Source organism: Callithrix jacchus, chromosome 10 (genome assembly GCF_049354715.1).
Source record: "Callithrix jacchus isolate 240 chromosome 10, calJac240_pri, whole genome shotgun sequence".
Taxonomy (NCBI): domain Eukaryota; kingdom Metazoa; phylum Chordata; class Mammalia; order Primates; family Cebidae; genus Callithrix; species Callithrix jacchus.
Window position 1 is genome coordinate 107,714,920 of NC_133511.1, and position 20,019 is coordinate 107,734,938.

At 38.1% G+C, this 20,019-nt stretch overlaps 1 long non-coding RNA gene across 1 annotated transcript; it reads left to right on the plus strand.

The window, feature by feature from the left end:
* Nucleotides 1-1,323: 1,323 nt before the first annotated feature.
* LOC144577948 (uncharacterized) lies at nucleotides 1,324-19,737 on the plus strand. Its single transcript, XR_013522784.1, has 2 exons — nucleotides 1,324-1,461; nucleotides 13,211-19,737. It is a non-coding gene; the product is annotated as an uncharacterized LOC144577948 (long non-coding RNA).
* Nucleotides 19,738-20,019: the final 282 nt, after the last annotated feature.

Here is a 20,019-nt window from a genome sequence, read left to right on the forward strand (position 1 = left end):
GCAGAGGAAAATGAAGACAAGCTTGGATGCTCATGTCACCTCTTTGTATACGTCACCATCTATCTTAGTCCATTTTCTGCTACTATAAAAAAATACCAAAGACTTGGTAATTTATTTTTTTAAGAGATTTATTTGGCTCATGGGGGCTGGAAAGTCCAAGAGCATGGCTGTAGCCTCTGGAAAGAGTTATCCCAATGTGGAAAGGCATCACAAAATCAAAGAGCATCTGAGACAAAGAGAGAAAGTCAGGTTGAAATCATCCTTTTTATCAGGAAACTACTCTCACAATAACTCACTCATTCCCACCATAATTAAACTTTCCATGAAAGCAGACCCCTTACGACATAATCACTCTTCAAGGTTTCATCTCTTAATACTGTTACAATGGCTATAAAATTCCAACATGAGTTTGAGAGAAAATATTTAAACCATAGCAACTTCTGACTAAACAATCTTCTAAGAACATTGATTTGAGCTTTAACTCCACCTTTTAAAATCCATGCAATTTCTTCTTTTGGCAAGCTATTACTTTATTTGTTCGTTCTACTTGATAACAGAAAGGGTTTTTTTTTTCTCTTGTTTGGTTGATCATGGCTAAAATTAGAGATCCCCAGTCATAACTAAACTGACACAACACAGATTTTGGTGGCTAGCTACATTCCCTGACCTGTGTCTGCAGTAGAGCCTATAAGATTTGCAAAAGGAAACCCCCAAAATTTCCTTGAATGAAACTTTTATGTGACTCAAGAAAAAGGGTGATTTCATATCTGGGTCAAGATAAAAAAGTACAGAGTAGTATTCATGGGAGAGGCAGGGGACAGACAAAATCCTGAGAATAAAACTTCTCCCCCAGATTCATTAATACCTTAAAGAGCTTCTACAGCCACAGGAGATTAAGCCAATTTGACAGACAAAAAGGCTTCCCTCTAACATGCTGTGCTATAATTTATCAAATTCTAAAAGTCAGAAGTTTAGGAGAGAAATTCAAGATGATTCTAAGCATTCACAGCATTAAGTCTCTGGAAATACCCCTCCAAACTCTTATTCCACTATTGGATTTCTTTCTTTCTGCTTTACTTGATACTCAAAAAGATTTGGTTATTTCTTTTTTCACTGGATCAATCTGTTAGTCTGACTTCAAACTTTCAGAATTTTAGATTAGTTGCTTTTAGAGACTCAGAGGACAAATCCTACCTTTGCCTCTTAGTGGGGTGAGAAATTCTTATCTGAGCTCACAAAGAACAAGATTAGATTGTCAATTCCTAATGGCTCCTATTATAGTTCATGCTGCAGAAAGCAGTTCCAGAGAGTGTGTTAATCTGGTCTTTGTTCAATTAGGTGCTTGACGTGAAAACCTAATGTATATGTACACACTGGACTATTAACATCTATTTGAATTCCCGTAGAAGCTTCATGGTCTTGAGATATCATGGTCTCTCAGAATCACTTCATACATAAGAGGTAACTGGTACCAGTTAACATAGACACTAGTCTCAGTTCCGTGAGTATGAACTCCTTTGATGTGAATAATCTCACCTTATCATTAATAGTAAATATATATATGTGTGTGTGTGTGTGTGTGTGTGTGTGTGTGTGTGTGTGTGTTATATAACACAGCAACTGATATTTCACAAAGTGCTTTTGCAAACATTTGTGTTTCATAACAGTGTAACCACCCAAAGAGTTCTTCTTGCCAGCTGCCCAGATAGAGCTGATTTATCAAGACGGAGGAATTGCAGTAGAGAAAATGTTTAATTTCCACAGAGCTAGCTGAATGGGAGACTAGAGTTTTATTATTTCTCAAATCAGACTCCCTCAAAATTCAGAGACTGGGAGTTTTTTTTCTTTTTCTTTTTCTTTTATTCTTGTTTTTTTATTGCATTTTAGGTTTTGGGGTACATGTGCAGAGCATGCAATACAGTTGCATAGGTACACACATGGCAGTGTGTTTTGTTTGCTTTCACCCCTTCACCCACATTTGGCGTTTCTCCCCAGGCTATCCCTCCCCACCTCCCCCTCCCTCTGGCCCTCCCCTTTTCCCCCCAATAGACCCCAGTGTTTAGTACTCCCCTCTCTGTGTCCATGTGTTCTCATTTTTCATCACCCGCCTATTAGTGAGAATATGCGGTGTTTCATTTTCTGTTCTTGTGTCAGTTTGCTGAGAATGATGTTCTCCAGATTCATCCATGTCCATACAAACGACACAAACTCATCATTTCTGATTGCTGCATAATATTCCATGGTGTATATGTGCCACATTTTCCCAATCCAGTCTATCATCAATGGGCATTTGGGTTGATTCCAGGTCTTTGTTATTGTAAACAGTGCTGCAATGAACATTCGTGTACATGTGTCCTTATAGTAGAATGATTTATAGTCCTTTGGATATATACCCAGTAATGGGATTGCTGGGTCAAATGGGATTTCTATTTCTAAGGCCTTGAGAAATTGCCACACCATCTTCCACAATGGTTGGACTAATTTACACTCCCACCAACAGTGTAAAAGTGTTCCTTTTTCTCCACATCCTCTCCAGCATCTGTTGTCTCCAGATTTTTTAATGATCGCCATTCTAACTGGCGTGAGATGGTATCTCAATGTGGTTTTGATTTGCATCTCTCTGATGACCAGTGATGATGAGCATTTTTTCATATGATTGTTGGCCTCATATATGAGACTGGGAGTTTTTAAGGATAATTTGGTCAGTAGGGGGCCAGGGAGTGGAGAATGCTGATTGGTTAGGTCAGAGATGAACTCACAGGGAGTTGAAGCTGTCTCCTTGTGCTGAGTCAGTTCCTAGGTGGGGCCCACAAGACCAGATAAGCCAGTTTACACATCTGGGTGGCACCAGCTGATCCATCAAGTGCAGAGTCTGAAAAATATCTCAAGCATCCATTTTAGGTTTTGCAATCGTATTTCTTATCCCCAAGAGCAGGTGGGGAGGTTTAGAATCTTGTAGCCTTTAGCTTCAAATTATGATGAAATCTGTTACATCATAATTTCTAATCTTGTGGCTGATTTGTTAGTCTTACAAATGCAGTTTGGTCCCCAACCAAGGAGGGAGTTTGTTTCAGGAAAGGTTATCAACATCTTTGTTTCAACGTTATACTCTAAACTAAATTCCTCCCAAAGTTAGTTTGTGTTACACCCAGGAAAGAACAAGAAAAGCTTGGAGGTTAGAAGCAAGATGGAATTGCTTAGGTTAAATCTCTATCAATGTCATAATTTTCTAAGTTATAATTTTTGCAGAGGTGATTTTGATACTGCTTCATGGTAGGCCAGGTAAAAATGTGATTCCTGTGTTAATGTTAAGAAAACTGGGAAATAGAAAAGTGAAGGCTCTTCCCTACGTTAGTAGAGCCAATGAGTATAAGAGATCTCAAATTCTTTCCAATCTACACTTGAATGGACAAAACTGTCTTTTCAAGAGTTGAAAAGAAATTCACAGGAACTATCACATTCAATGTGTCAGTACTATCTGGGGAAAAATGGAGAAGACATTTATCTTTCACTATAAATAGAGAAACCAATTCCCTGGAGGTCAAGTTCCCAAAGATGCTGTATTAGTCTGTTCTTGCACTGCTATAAAGAATTACCTGCTACTGGGTAATATAAAAAGAAATGAAGTCTAATTGGCTCATGGTTTCACAAGAGGTACAGGGAGCATGGCTGGGGAAACCTCAAGAAACTAATAATGATGGTGGAAGGCAAAGAGGAAGGAGGCATGTCCTGAACAGGAGGAAGAGAGGGAGAAGGAGGAGGTGCTGCACACTTTTAAACAATCAGATCTCATGTAAACTCATTCACTATCACAAGAAAAGCAAGGGGGAAATCTTCCCCTTGATCCAGTCACCTCCCACCAGGACCCTTCTTGAACATCAGGGATTACAAGTCAGTAAGATTTGGGCAGGGACAAAAATCCAAACCATAGCAGATACCTAGCCAGTCAGAGGCAAATAAGTAAGACTCCAAAATGTCATATCTGAGCTCTTTCTCAGACCCTTATTTCTAATCAAACCAAATAAAACATTAGGGAAATATGGAAAGCAAGAAGACATTTATTCCAAAGTAAGCAATCCGTATACCCTGCCTCGGAGTCTACCTTCTTAACTTTAACTGATGACATAAAAGCCTTAGTCATACAAATTACATTAATTTTATTGCATATTACAAGATATCATAATGATAATTAATCTTCTAGAAAACAATACAATTTTTTGTTATATCTAGAGAGGCAAGGAGCTAAGTTTGTGTTTGGTGAATTATAACCAATAGGTGCCACTAACCTTCAAATGTGCTATTACATTATTTAACTTTTAGACAGATTAATACAGGTTCTTGATTATTAATATGATTTTAATATCTGATAGTTCAAGAGGGTAATAATGTTGTAAAGCTAAGATAGGAGAAAAAGGTAAAATTACCATCACTACTGGTGATTCACTGCTGGTGTGTGACACTAACAATATGCTTTATTACTTGCTTTGAACTTAATAATTCAGAAATAAAGGTAATGATTCAGACAGTCAGAAAATAGGGAGTGACTAAATTCTGGAGTTTTTTTCCATAGAATTCAATAAAATTGAAATACGAAGGTGTTTCAATTATCCAGAGCACAAGATATCTGTTCACCAAACATTCGCTGAACATCTGCTATGCACAGGGCCCTAGGCTAAGAATCCTCTAACGCTGCCTTTCCTCAGGTATTCTTGGTTTAACTGAGGAGTAAGGTGGAAACAGAGCAGATCACATTGTACTGTATGATACCATATAGAGAACTACTTTCTCTTCCTGGATCAGTCCGGGAAAGCTCACAGAAAAGGTGAAAATAGGTAAAGATGAATAGTTCCTTTATCTAAAATAGAAAGCAAAGTGAAAGTGGAAGGATAAGTGCCCACGTGCCTGGCCCTGTGTCAGAAGATTTATACATAAGGGAGAGGTTTTTTTCCTGTGTTGTTCGACTGTTGTAGCCCCTGCCTGACCTGCTGATGTCACTCAATTAACATTTATTGGGCAAAGAAATAAACTCTAGGTACAAGGATAACAGAATGTGAGAATTGTTTTTATCTTGACTCATGTTTGACCATAATTTTGCATTTGTCTGCTTTCTGATTCAGGTTCACAGTTCATTATTAGCAGTGCCAAAATACAAAACTTCTGAAAACCAAAAGTATTTTCCTAACTCATTTGGTGTCAAAATATAACCTGACTTGATCTCATTTAGTGGAAAAATCTGACCTGGAGTGACATAAGGCTATTTTTAATCTAAATTTACTCAATTAGTGGGAATATTTCTTGAGAAAGTAATGGTGTTTGGGAATGTGGTGCTGCCCCAGACCTCGCTGGGGGTGTTATATAATATGCGTTACATGTACTACTATAGCACCTTTCTAAGATCTGAAAAGTGTTGAACTACAAAACCCATTTGCCCCAGGAGTTTTAGATAAAGGATTGTAGACCTGTGAAACATTACAAATTAGCCTGATGAAATTCACAGATCCTATCAGCCTTGCGTCTTTACCTCCTTCTGACTTATTGTTCAGGGTTTGCTTATGCCAATCTCAGTGTGGGTTGCTGTGTGGCCTTACTGCGGCCCGGATAATCACCACCCCATGTATGTGCTCCAACCTAGTCCAGCCACTTCTTGTGACTGACTCCGCCAGGGGCCTGCCTTAGCTTCAAATGTCCACAGACACTTTGCACACCTGACCCTGATGTATTGTCACCGTTTTGGAGATTATATAATACCTCTTTAATGGTAAGAGAGGCAAGGTTCACCAAATAGAAAGAGAAAGCAGAGTAAAAAATTACCTTTGCTGAATGTGAATGGGCTATTTTTGGGTGCCTCCAAAACCGTAAAGTTGAATACATTAAAGGAAAAAGTACAAAGAAGCAAGGAAACCAAGTCTAAAACTTTGTCTATTGCAAATCTTGCCAAGGACAAACTCTGAACAGAAATATAAAGACATTCTGCTTGTTCTGAGCACCTAATAGGTATTAGAAGCTGCAGGCAGTGATTTGTTGTCTCACTGAATCCTTACAATAACCCATGAGATATGTTTAGATACCTTTATTTTACAGAGAACAAGAAAGGCCTATTAGGATTGAAAAACTTCCCCTAAAAACATAGACATTGGACAAGGCAGATGTGGAATTAGGTTTGTCCCCTATATTATGCGGCACTGCCTCACACAACTCTATCCTTAAAGTCACATGCAAAAGGATGCTGGCATTGACAAAAAGAAGGACCCTTACTCTGTACTTCTAGGAATGTATAGAATACCCATCTCATTGCTGATTAGCAGTAATCAATAATAAACTGTGAATAGACGATGGTTTTATGGAGAGGCTCATCTGATTTATTATTATTGATATCAATAGCAGTGGAATGTGGAGCAGCTATGAGAGCCTGGGCACCGATCATGAATCATCTTCTCATTCACCCTGCCAGGAAGACATTATAATCCTTGAGATTCAGAGAACTTGAGTAACTTGCCCGTGATTCCTCTGCCAGCAAGTGGAAGACAAGAGATTTAAATACACACTTATCTAAACATATGCTGAAGCATGAGCTAAAACACATGCTCTTTCCACACATCATGCTGCACCACTTTCAAATAAGAACCTGTTGTTGGCATTGAATCCTAAGAGCCATCTCTTTCTCACAACAGTCAACCTTGAGCCATCATTGAAGGAGAATGGAAGGCTCATGGCACCACCACATTTCCACAGAAGCACATGTGGACTTTGGAATGCCCTGGAATGACTACCTGTGACTTGCTATGCTCTGGGAATGCAATCTCACTTCAGAAATAAGAAGCCAGAATTATTTAAATAATTATATTGCAATCCACTCTCTCTTCACACACGTTGAGAAATCCATCTGTGAGCTGCTTGAGTTCAGCCAGCTCTTCCACCTGGACAGCACTGAGGCCGTACTGCACTGAGCTGCGAACAGGCCACCAGTGGTTTTGTCAAGTGATGTGATTTTTCAAACCTTGTTCACCTATTACAAGACAGCATGGATGATAGGGCACACAGACATAGAAAAATTACCCCTACTCTTCTCCTGGGGAAATATTGCAGCAAGAATATTATCTTCTAGCTGTAATATGGGATAGAACTAAAAAGGAGGGCTATGCCATTAGCACAGAGCTCTGCATCTTTCCAAGCCTCCTTCCTACAGCCATATACTTAATAACCTATGAGGTGCGCCTTCATATTGCAACCCCAGCACCTAAGAACTAGACAATGCAGTGATTCTCAGCCAGGGGAAATAGACTCTACCCCACTCCCGGGTAGTGTTGGTGGTGGTGGAGTTTAGTAATGTGTGTGGGGTATGAGAAGTGCCATTATGGTGACGTGGATTAAAGAGCTGGTCTGTCTTTTAATTAAGGGAAACCAGACATATGTGAGCCTGTTCCACAAAATGTCAAGATCCATTCCTCCATAGGGAAGCAGGGCCCTAGAACTGTCATTTGGTCCCAGGCCTATGGTTAAACTCTGATGCCAAATCACATTTTCTGTCCTTCAATCCCTCATTGCACTCCTCTCATGCAAAATGTGTTACTAAAACCAGCGTTGTCTCAGATATTGAAATTAATACTACTTAGGTATTCTCTAAGAATTTAGCCACAAAGATAAATAATGGAGGGAAAGAAAGTCAATGGGGGAAAATAATACAATAGTTTTTAAGGTTACAGATAATCACATTTCTTGATTTTTAAATACAACTTTAGAAAAACTAGGAATCAACCTAGACTAATAAAAAAAATTGTTTATCATTGTCCCATAGTTATATATCTTGCATGTTCCCCTCACTCTACATCTCTAACCCCAAATTTAATCATTGACAGAAATAGATGGTTAGGATATGACCACTTAATTATCTGGTTCTGCACTAAATGGGGTCTTTTATTTTACATATAGTGCAAATATACAATGTACTGCAGGTGTCACCACAATATGGTGTTCAGGCAAACTCAATCATAGCCTGTTTACATATGACCTGGAAGCCAAGAGTGGCTTCTACATTTTTAAAGCATTATTAAGAAGAAGGAAGAAAAGGAGAAAATGAAAAAAGAGAAGGAGGAGGAGGAGTAAAATATGAAGAAGAGGAAAAAAAGCAAAAGAAGGAGGAGGAGGAGGAGGAGGAGGAGAATATTTGACAGCGATCACATGTGGCCTCACATAGCCTAAAATATTTACTACATGGCTCTTTGCAGGAAAAATGTCCTGACCCCTGTCTGCAGTAATAAATTTTACTTCAGGCATTTTGAGACCAGGGATAGAGATAAGGCCTCTCCTGAGAAAACATTGATCAGTCCCGGCACCAGGCAAAGAGACTCCTAACTGAGGATATGTTTTTAATGACAAAGATATAGAAAAGGCACCTTCTAACTTGTCAATCCTGTACGTAGTCTGGAAGCAGATATCAAACATAAATCCCCATGCACCTTAACAAAGCATCAGATCTTGCTGCATATTCCAAAGAATGCCCTGATTTGGGCTTAAGGTCATTACCAATAGTCCCTGGTCTTTACTAATGTGTCACTGATTCAGGGGCACAAATAGTCATCGGGAGCTCTATCACTCCTACCTCAGTTTCCATTAATTCTTTGCTATTAAGTAGCAACAAATTAGGCAAATATTGCCAAGAAGGGGATTATGAAGATTATAATTAACAAACGAGACAGTTGGAGGATTTATAGCAAAGGCTGGTTCCAGTCAAGTTTCACTGGGAAAGAGCATCATCTCTATCGCATTTGCCAGTAATTAGCTCTGCCTTTATTGCATTGTAAATACTGCTTTAATTACTGCGCTCCTTAGTTCAGAAGACAGAACTCAGTATCCTTATTGGATTTCATGATCTTGGCAATCCCTCAGAGCCTTTACTGTGCACAATAGATGTATGCAAATACAACTGGTAATGGCAACGTGAAAGGATTACAAGGAATAGAGTTGAACTATGTGAGTCACGCACAGTTCTGGAGAAGGAGTTGCCTGCCCCGCCTTCACTATAATCCCGATCCCCCTCACTCTGGAGTCTCAGGAAGAATTAACGAACATAGTTAAGACAATTCTGTTGAGATAACATTTGAAAAGGCTTAACTAAGCCACTGGAGATAACCGTCTTTAGGATTTCCAGGCTACAGAAAGAAAGTGGTCATGAATTAGGCATTAATAGCATCAGCTAGGAAATGAACCATGAGGTACAGGGGCCAGACCTAGAGGACTCAGGCGTGAGGCTCCACTCATCCATTAACTCACAGGGTGGTTTGGGTAAATCATTTCTCTTTGGAACCTTAACTTTCACCATTGAAAAACAGGGAGTTAAATTAAGTGGTTGCATATAACTCTAGATCAAAAATTGCATGGATTTATACATTTTATTTTGAAAGACATTTTATAGCACGTCCATTTTAATTCTGTGTGGTAGATTTCACTGGTGCTACATGGTATTCCCTAAGGCCATGTTGATTTCAGTTGCAACTATGGTAGCCATTTCTATGAAACTTGATGCTTCATTTGCCTTGTCAATTGCCTATCAAGTGTGTACCATACTTTTCCATATTCTGCTCCACGATCAACTCTCTGAGCATGAGTGGAAGTCGAAGGGCAACACTCAGTAAAAGGAGGCAGGACTAGATGGACAAGTGTACCATTCATCCTAGAAAACATTTGGGATGCTCCTGAGGGGTCCTAGAGGAATTGAACCCTGTTGCCTACCAGAGTGGCTTCAATATTGTTCTCTTTTACTGGCTTTTCTTCCTTACTTCTTCACATCTGCTTCCTAGATTTACTTCCTAAGAACAATCTTTCCACCAAGATACCTGTTTCAGAGTCTGCTTTCAGGAAACACAAACTAACATACGCTTTTAGTTTAAACTCAATGAAATTAAGGTGGAAAGAGAATAATGTAACTAGACCAAGGTCAGTATTTAATCTAGTGTTCTTTCACTGCCCTATTTATAGAAGGACAGTCCACATGGTTGAAAAACACACAAAGAGGCCGGGTGCAGTGGCTCATGCCTATAATCCCAGCACTTTGGGAGGCCGAGGCGGGTGGACCGCCGAGGTCAAGAGATCGAGACCATCCTGGTCAACAAGGTGAAACACCATATTTACTAAAAATACAAAAATTAGCTGGGCATGGTGGTGCTCGCCTGTAATCCCAGCTACTCGGGAGGCTGAGGCAGAAGAATTGCTTGAACCCAGGAGGCAGAGGTTGTGGTGAGCTGAGATCACGCCATTGCACTCCAGCCTGGGTAAGAAGAGCAAAACTCCGTCTCAAAAAAAAAAAAAAAAGAAAAACACACAAAAAACGACCTACTGTGTCTCCTTCTTGACATCTCATCAAAAAAGATACAACCAACCAATAGGGAAAAATATTAACAAACTATGTGATGATACAAAAGTTAAGACTCATCACAGATGAAGGAGATTATCAACAACAAAGAGAATAAGAACATAGGCTTTGGTATGAAATGGAACCTGATTTGAGCCCTAGCTCTGCCATTTAGTAGCTGGGTGATTGTATTATATAAGCTTTCTGCACTTTATTTTGCTTTCCCATAGGATTTCACAAATAATAATAGCTAAAGTATAATAACTTCCCAATAATTATTATCTTATCATAAACATTGTTACTGCCATTCAAATGAAAAAGGAAATGATCAATACTGTGAGTGGTAACTGTACTCAAGACTTGAGATTTTTAGTTAATCTGTGCCCTTTCCAAACAGCCTGATACAACAGTGTTTATTTTTCTTTCTCTTTTCTGATTATTGAGGCACCAAGACAAAAGAAAACACAAATGAAAGAGGAACACTGAAAATTGTATATTCTTTCTTCCTTGTCTAGGACTTTGACAGAGGCTCATTGGTGATATTTGGCACTATATTTCTTCATCCTTTCGCATTATAGATTGACATCCCCATAGTTGATGAAGACTGAGACAGAGATCCATCCTTCTGGGCTCTCTATTTTTCTAAGCCACCTGTGCCCACTGGTAGGGAACACATTCCAGATACTGCAGAATTAGCAGGCAAGCATGCAGTGTTGAATACACAGGAATACAAAGCCACGTCAGGAAATTATCCAATCTCAAGGGCCTTAAATGTCATCAGATCTTTACTACAGTAACCCAGCCAACTGGTAACTCTGCCTCTCCTGAATATTGTCACATTCCAAGACAGACTATTCCATATTTCGACAGCTCTGACTTTTAGAAATCATTTACTTATACTCATCCAAAATATTTTTCCTATGGCTTACATTCATCATCTGCCATAATTCTCATCTAGCACATCATTTAGAACAAAAGCTAATCCTTTTGCCATATGGTGACCCTTGAAAAAAATTGGAAATCTCAGTCACATGTGCTCCTGGTTGCCACTTCTTCTGAAACCCCATATCTTTCCTTAGTTCTTCACTTATTTGGCACCACTCAGGGAGATCAGACACATAACTTGAAAAAAATCTGAATAACTAACATTCTTTGAAATTAAAACAAATAATAACAGCATGGCTTTATTTTTAAACAAATCATTGTGAGTTGACAATCTGATCAAATAGGTCCATAACTGCATTTTACTTACAAGTCAGATGTTCAGATAAGAAGAACATGGATTTTGGAGTCATGACAATATAAATTTGAACCTCAGTTCTGCCAGTTATTAGCTGAGTGACCTAAAACAGATTACTTCACCTCTCTGGTCCTCAGTTTCCTTATCTGTCAAACTGACTGAAAACCCCTGTCTCAAAGAGTTAATGTGAAGATTAAATGAGAGAAATAATGGGAATATGCTCAGTATGTAACCTGGCCACACAGTACAGTAAAAAGAAAATGAGTTTGAAGTAGGTGAAAGAGTTGGAATCCTGTGCTATTGTTTATCTATGAAAATGTGTAGGGAAATTCAGGTATTCTAATTATCCTTTTCCTCATTTGTCACATGGGAAGTATCACTGAATTTGAAAACTGCATGGTATAGATTCGAAATATTATTTGCAAAATATCTAGCACAGACCTTGTTTTTTGAGTTATCTTTATTTTTAGAAACTTACAGAAGTTTATTTTTCCCTTCACTTCCATGGAATCTTATTAGAAAATGCAAACTAGGGTATTCTCCTAATTCTAAGGTCTTACTGAGATGGAAGTGAGAGGAGTAAACATTATGACAAAAAGATGTTGAACATGGATATATAAGGACACATGCACACGAATGTTCATTGCAGCACTATTTACAATAGCAAAGACTTGGAACCAACCCAAATGCCCATCGATGATAGACTGGACAGGGAAAATGTGGCATGTGTACACCATGGAATCTTATGCAGCCATAAAACACGATGAGTTTGTGTCCTTTGTAGGGACATGGATGAACCTGGAAACCATCATTCTCAGCAAACTAACACAAGAACAGAAAATCAAACACTGCACATTCTTACTCACAGGCAGGTGTTGAACAATGAGAACACAGGGACACAGGGAGGAGAGCATCACACACTGAGGTATGTAGGAAGGAACTAGGGGACGGACAGTGGGAGTTGGGGAGTTGGGGAAGGATAACAGGGGGAGAAATGCCAGATATAGATGATGGGGAGGAAGGCAGCAAACCACATTGCCACGTATGTGCCTATGCAACAATCCTGCATGTTTTTCACATGTACCGCAAAACCGAAAATGCAATTATATATATATATATATATATATATATATATATATATATATATATATATTTTAAAGATCTTGAACATAAATTTACAAAATAAAAAGAAAAGTCCAAAAGATTCCTCTGGAAACTAAAGAATTTATATTTTTTAAAAACAATGTTATGACAGTATACATTCTGATTTCTTAATACTATTATTATTATTAATATTACTGAGACCAAGTGCAGTGGCACAACCCCTGCTCACAGCATCCTCTATCTCCCAGCCCAAGCCATCCTCCCACCTCAGCTTCCTGAGTACCTGGCTAAAAAATTTTTTTTTTTTTTTGGTAGAGACGAGGTCTCCCTGTGTTGCCCAGGTTAGTCTCAAACTCCTGGGCTCAAGTGATACTCCTGCCTCAGCCTCCCAAAGTGTTAGGATTACAAGTGTGAGCTGTTGTGCAAGCTTATTTCTTTGTATTCTTATGTTTATAAAGAAATAAAAAATGTTGTAACTGTGACAAAACAGGAGACCAGTGATTCTGTCTTTTCTCCAGTTAAAACATCATCAGAGAAATTCACAAGGATTAAGCCAGATTAAAAGCACTTGGACCACTGGGAAGAATGTCAAATGTTCTGGATGGTACAAAGGAAAGACAGATGGAACACCACAGAGCATCTAGCTTGGGCACAGCTTTCAAGAGTTATGGCCCTGCTCATGAGCTGTAATGGCAGGAGGAGTACCGTGGGCTCAGTGTCAGTCCATCACTCACCCTGGAAAAATATGCTCCCCCCAACACATCTTTCCAAAAAATACTCTCTTAATGCATGAAAGCCAAATAAAGAATTGACAGCTTTCAGGGTAAGGACACTGACTTCTAAGCTTAAAGTTAAAAGCAATTCTGAAAACAAGCACTGGAAGAGACGTCAGAAGTTTTCACTACTGGTCTGTTCTCCACTCTGCTTTGTACCATGACTAATCCCCTTCTCCATCTCTCTACACCTCAGCTTTACCACTTGTAAGATGGAATAAAGGGGCATTGGCTAACTTCTGACTTGGTTTTTTGTTTGTTTTGTTTTTTATTTTTTTAGCAAAAACAAGTGCTGTGTTTCTTTCTGTCAAAGGTATTCAGGATTTATTTGTATCGATAAGTCAGCAACTTGCTAGGTGACTTTTACCATAGAACCTGGAACAGTAGAAGTTGCATTAGAAAAAACGAACAAACAAGAAATGCCTGGAAATGCACCGCTTCAACACGCTCAAGGTGGTTAGTTAACATCTGGTTAACTGAAACATAGTATCACTTTGAAGACATTGGCTTTCACTTCATTGGAAGTACAGACTGAAGCCCAGCTCTAGAAATCCTTGTTTAAAGTATAACTTCCTCAATAATGATAATGGAGCCTCCCTCACTTCTTTTAAAAGAGGCTTGTTCAGAGTCTTCAAGGTGATAACATGAGTTCTTATATTCTGTGCCAAAGGGAAATCATCATATTGTCTCTCACTCACATACTTGCATTCTCCCTTCCTTCTACTGCCCACCCTTGCACTTCTTTATAATGAAGCAGAAACTAGGCATGTTCAAGTCTATGCCCTGTGCAGACAGCAAAGACAAGTCTTGGGAAAGAGGTGGTATTTGAGGACCTTCTGGACATGAATACAAGCCACCCCCATACCATCTGATCACTTGCTATCTAAATCTAAGGAAAATAAAACTTGGGTCCCTAAATGCAAAACTCTTGGAAATACTTCCTTCCTATAGATACAGCCTAAATGTTCAATATTAATGACATAAGTATATAATTATTACATGCAATGATAATAATGATATAATCATTATGATCACCCTACTGGAACATAAGCATTCTCATCTATTACTAACCACATACACAAAACGTGCTGTCATTATGAAGGTTATAAATTGCTTCTTCCTGTGCTATCTGCTCACAGAAATGAGGATGCTGTGACACTTTGCCCTCCTGGACATCTCTGGGGACACTGGTTGTCTTGATGAGCTGCTAAAGGTGGTCATCTTTGAGCCCCTTTCCCTAGCAAGGAGGAAAGACAGCATTCATTCTTGGCCACCCACTCTCTATCTTACTCTTTATCTCCTTCATTAAATGTCTTTGCCATTCCATTCCAGCAACAGAAGGCTGGGGTGGGCCAGCCGGATGGCATAATGCTGAAATCACTCCCCATAAAAACGTGCCTGCAATGTTACAACAGCTTTGATGCTGTTGTAATGCACCCATAAAATCAAGGAACATATGTAGAGGCAGCTGCTGGTGGCAGTGAAGGAATGTAAAAAATATGGGGCTGTTGAAAAACTTTGATAGATTTTACTGCTAGCCAAGTATATGTTTTTTTATGGTCTGCTGTATGAACCTACCAAAAAAAATCATGCTTTTCTTTTGGGTGTTTATTCATTGCATCATTTACAACACATTCTTGAGACAAACTAGGAGAGCATGTGATTAGTTTCCAAATCAGTGGTCTTCATTTAGCCTTAAGAAAGCTCAGAGAGAATGAAAGTGCTTTTTAATAAATGGTCCTTGGAAAGAAGTGGGGAAGCTCTAGGTATTCGAAAGAAGTTAATGTTACTCCAGACCATTTCCCTACATCACACTCTCTGCAATCCATCGGGGTCATCAGAGGATGGCTATTCAGTTGCTTGGATCTGGCAAGGATTTTGCAGCAATTAGGTGACAATCAGGCAGGGATATGATTATCAGTGGAGGAAAATCAGATGCCCTAAGCCTAGAGGTAATAATAATATACAAGCAATATAAGCATATACAAGATAAATCAACAGGATGTGGAAAGAAAATATTATAACTACTATTATATTTATTTGTATATAAAATAACGGGAAAGCAAGTATGTTTTACTAATACTTAATATATGGTTCTTCCATCACCAGCAGGTTAATGTAGATGAGATCTCAGTCCAAAATTTGTCTATTTTCATATATTGGGATAAATGCTTCAAATTTTTTATCGTAAATGTTTTATCACAATGTAATTATTCTGTAGATTGCATGTCAATGCAAGTCTCTTCTTACAGTTTTTATTTCACTGGCATTTTATTGCATAGTTAGAAGAATTAAGATGCATATGTCCACAGTGCCACCTTACCCTGCTCTCTCCAGTACACCAGGTGATTCTCTTTGCTGCAAGCCACAGTTAGGTTTAAAAGATTTTTTTTAAAAAATCAAGTGTGAATGTGGCATAGTTAGAAAAAATAAGCATGGTTTGATAATGCTTATTAAACAGAGTTTATGTACTGGATCTGTCAGTTATATATGTATTTGGATATATATACGTACATATGGAGAGAGAGAGAGAATGCTTTATAGTAAGTGGGCAAGTCATTTACTCTCACATAATTATAAAATGGGGATACTTTACAAGTATCTTTACAGGATTGATAGTACTCAATAGATGCAAACTATTATCATGAATATTTTTTCCACAGCAAGTGCCGACTAACAAGTAAATGATTCAAAAGCTTTAGTATTATCATAGTGAGAAGAAACTCAAGCAAGGAAGAAACTAAGAGCAGTTTGAATAAAGAATGAGAATGAAGGAATGTAAAACACGGTCTAATGAATCTGTTTCAGAGTCCTGCTAAGCACTGTGAGACAAGAGGGTTAGCACAATCCTAAGCAGCCAGGAATTGCTATCTTTGGAAAAACACACTGCTTGGACTTCAGTGATTTATCTCTTGGCAACACAGGGACAAAGGAAACAAGTACATTTCCATTTCTGATTTCTAGGGCTCAGGTGAAGAATCTATTAATATGCATAAAAGGCCAGATGGACGGGATGAGGCCTGGAGCACAAAGGTTAGTTTTGGAGCGACCATCTGGGGCTTGTTCTTATGCCTTGGTGAAAAAGCCAGTAAGAGCCCAGAACACAACATAACCAATTAGGAAGGCAGTAGCTGGAGGCCTGCTGGCTCTGTCAGCCTTCCACTGCTACAGAAAAATGCTGGTTTGAAGGATGGGAAAGCTTATCAGCAATTTTTAATTCTTCCTTATGTCGTTTTTACAAACAACTGGACATGGTTTGGCAATTAAGAAAGTGGTAGAGAAGGTAAGACTCATCCACATAGACATGTGCCAGTTCCACAGAAGTTTTCTGAACACCCGCTTTCCACAGCAACATCTGGCATCTTGTTCCCATGGTAGGTCAGGAGAGAAACCTGCTTCCAGGCACCTACTGAAGTAAAGACCAAACTAGCCCCAGCAGAGTTTACCAAATACCACTGCAAGTTGGTATCAATCAGTACTACCCACCTTCCTGAAAAGTCCATATGAAGCTTTTAGAAATGCCAAGTTTCTGATGTAAAAATAAATACCTCTATTATCAGGATAAAGGGACAGGTTTTAGCATCAAAATAATTTTAAATGTCAGCTCTTACTACCCTTTGATTTCAGGCAGGCTACCTCAACACTCTAAACTGCCATCTCTCTCTGTGAAATAATGGTAACAATAAAGTTTCTTTATGTTAAAAGCAGATTAAAGAAAGAAAAAATGTACATAAGAAAGCATAGTTCACTCCGTGTTGTTTTTCAAGTATCTTGTTCACATGTGTCTCCCGAGCACCAACTCTGTGCCAGGCACTTCTGAAATAGCTGTAAAAGAGACACAGCATAATAGCTTATAATTAGCAACTAAAATACAGAACAATAAAAACAATAAAATTGCAAAATAGAAAAAGAACTATCAGTTTTAAAACCCCCATAACCCTACTGGCCATATATAACTAAGTTTCATATTTTGATAAATTTCCTTTCTACAATTCATTTTGGACAATAAAAATATAGATGAAGCCAAAGCTTATGAAAACTACGAATTAACTACCAATAACACAATAGCGGGCTTTCTTTAGAAATATATTACAAATATTTGGAAAATGGTTTTTGTTAATTTTCTATTACTCTTTTATGCATATACATACAGGAGTGCACGTTCAAATTTTTTTATTACAAGATTATTTTAATATTGAAATAAATGAGTCAAAATGTTATGATAAAATGGATTTACAAGCAAAAAGATCTCAATGTGAATCTACGCTCTCTCCCTAACTAACTGTGATATTGTAAGAATTTGCCTCTCCCTAAGATTCGCTTTTCTCATTTTCAAATTTGGTGTAATTATACTATGTATAATTCAGTTATTATAATGTCTAAAAGAATACAAACTCTTGACTAGTTTATAAAATTAATAAATAGCTGCTTCAGATTTTATGGTGAGTTTATGACAACTGCACAGCTGAAATTTTAAAGTGCATGCTTTGACCTAGGCAACCAATGAGAAAAATAAGTACATTTTAGATAAGTTTATATTGACAGCAGAATGATAGCACAGAACAGGGTAAATTTAACTACTGCAGAACTCATCTTCCTCTTCTAAAACCTACTTTCAGGCACAATTGAATTGGAACCAACCAGTAATGAAAACTTTTTGAAAAAACAAATATGAATAGCTTTGTACATTTCTGACCATAGAAGAAATTCAAGATGTAGAAATGGGAGGTCAATTTTTGTGTTTGTTTGTGGTTTGGTTAGTTTTGTAATCAATCAATGTAACTATCCATATTTTTCTGTCATAGTGCCAAAACAAAACATTCTTTTGGTTTAAATAATGAAGAAATTGGGTTACAGATAATTGGGAAAGTATGCTGAACTTCCAACTTGAGGAATGATGCTCAGCCCTAGAGAGAAGTGATCTATAACTCAAAGTGTCCTGAAATGAGACACCTTCTCCTTTCCCTTTCTTTTACCCAAAACAGGAATAGAGATAATAAAATAGAGATAACAGAGATAGATCATCACACCCACCTACTGCCTCTCATCAAAATACTTTCCCTCCATTGCCAAGAAGTTTACAGTTTTCAAACCTATGACAGAATATGAGATCTCTGCTCAGCCAGATATTAGGACATCTTGGGCTCTTTCCAATCCCACATTAGTAGGAATTCTAGAAAGCTTTAAAGTCTATGTTATTTCCTACTTAGGCCATAAATCTGTCCCTTGGAATTCTAACCATCATCTCCCAGAGCCTACCCTTGTGTTCCTAGAATGTATTCAGTTTGGCACTTTGTTTTAAAGAATTGCAATTTACTGCCCTAGATTGTGTCTTTCCACATAAAGTGTTAGTGCCTAAGAGTAGGGCTGTATCTTTTACTTTTCTTCTGTGCCCTGTGGCACATAGCATCAAGCAGCTTTGATGAATTGATGGTAAGGTTATGAGATTCTCCAGAGGTAAGGAGGCCAGGTTTGTATAGTACACGTGCACACGATATAAAGAAGAAATCTGGGTCAGGCAATTTGTAATTCCTAACTTCCTGGAAAAAAAATTCCTTAATATCATTTGATAATCTATATTAGAGAAAGATAAAATGACTCTCAAAATGTGACTTATTCCCTGCTAGAAGGGATATCAACCTACCCAAAGTCCCATTCTTCCCCTCAATTCTTACAGGTGAGTGTTGCATAGTCTCATAGACTTTCATTCTGCCATTAATTTCAAGGGATTTTACTAATATGCATCCAGTTATTAAAAACCATAAAAATAAGTTGTATAAGTTAACATTAACACTTTACTTAAACCTACTGAATACTTTAAATATTTTACAGAAAAAAAATGAAAAAACACTGTCTGTTCCCCAACTGATAGAGCACCTACCACCTACCATGGACACATAAGCAGGGGTACACATACAAGTACGTAACTGGATTCCTGCTTAAGAGTGAGATTGACTCAACTAGGTGGGTCTTGAACCCTCCTGAGTGTCTGAAGCAGTTTTTTAAAAATACAACGAAGAAATAAAGATGCTAAGATCCATTTATATTCTAGTTTAGATCAAAATTTTTGTAAAAATGCCCACTCTGCCACCATTTCTCACCCATGAAACTGTCTGTGAACCAAACAATACCAGTGTTATCAATAACATAGAAAAATTAAAATGATCATACACTGCTAGTGGGAATGTAACGTGGTGCTGCTACTTTGGAAAACTGTTCAGCAGTTTCTCTAAAAAGTGAAGTGCAGAGTTCCCATATGGCACAGCAATTTGACTCATGGGCACATATCACAAATGGAAAAGAGATGTCCATACAAAGATCTGTACATAAATGTTCATGGCAGCGTTATTTATAATAGCCAAAAAGTGGATTTAACCCACAGGTCCATCAAAATGCAATATAGTCACATGTCTTAATTTGTTTTATGTGACTATAACAGAATATATGAGACTGGGTAATGTATAAAGAAATTTATTTCTTACTGTTTGGAGGCTGGGAAGTTCAAGATCAAGGGGCCTACATTTGGCAAGGGTCTTCTTGTTGTGTCATTCTTG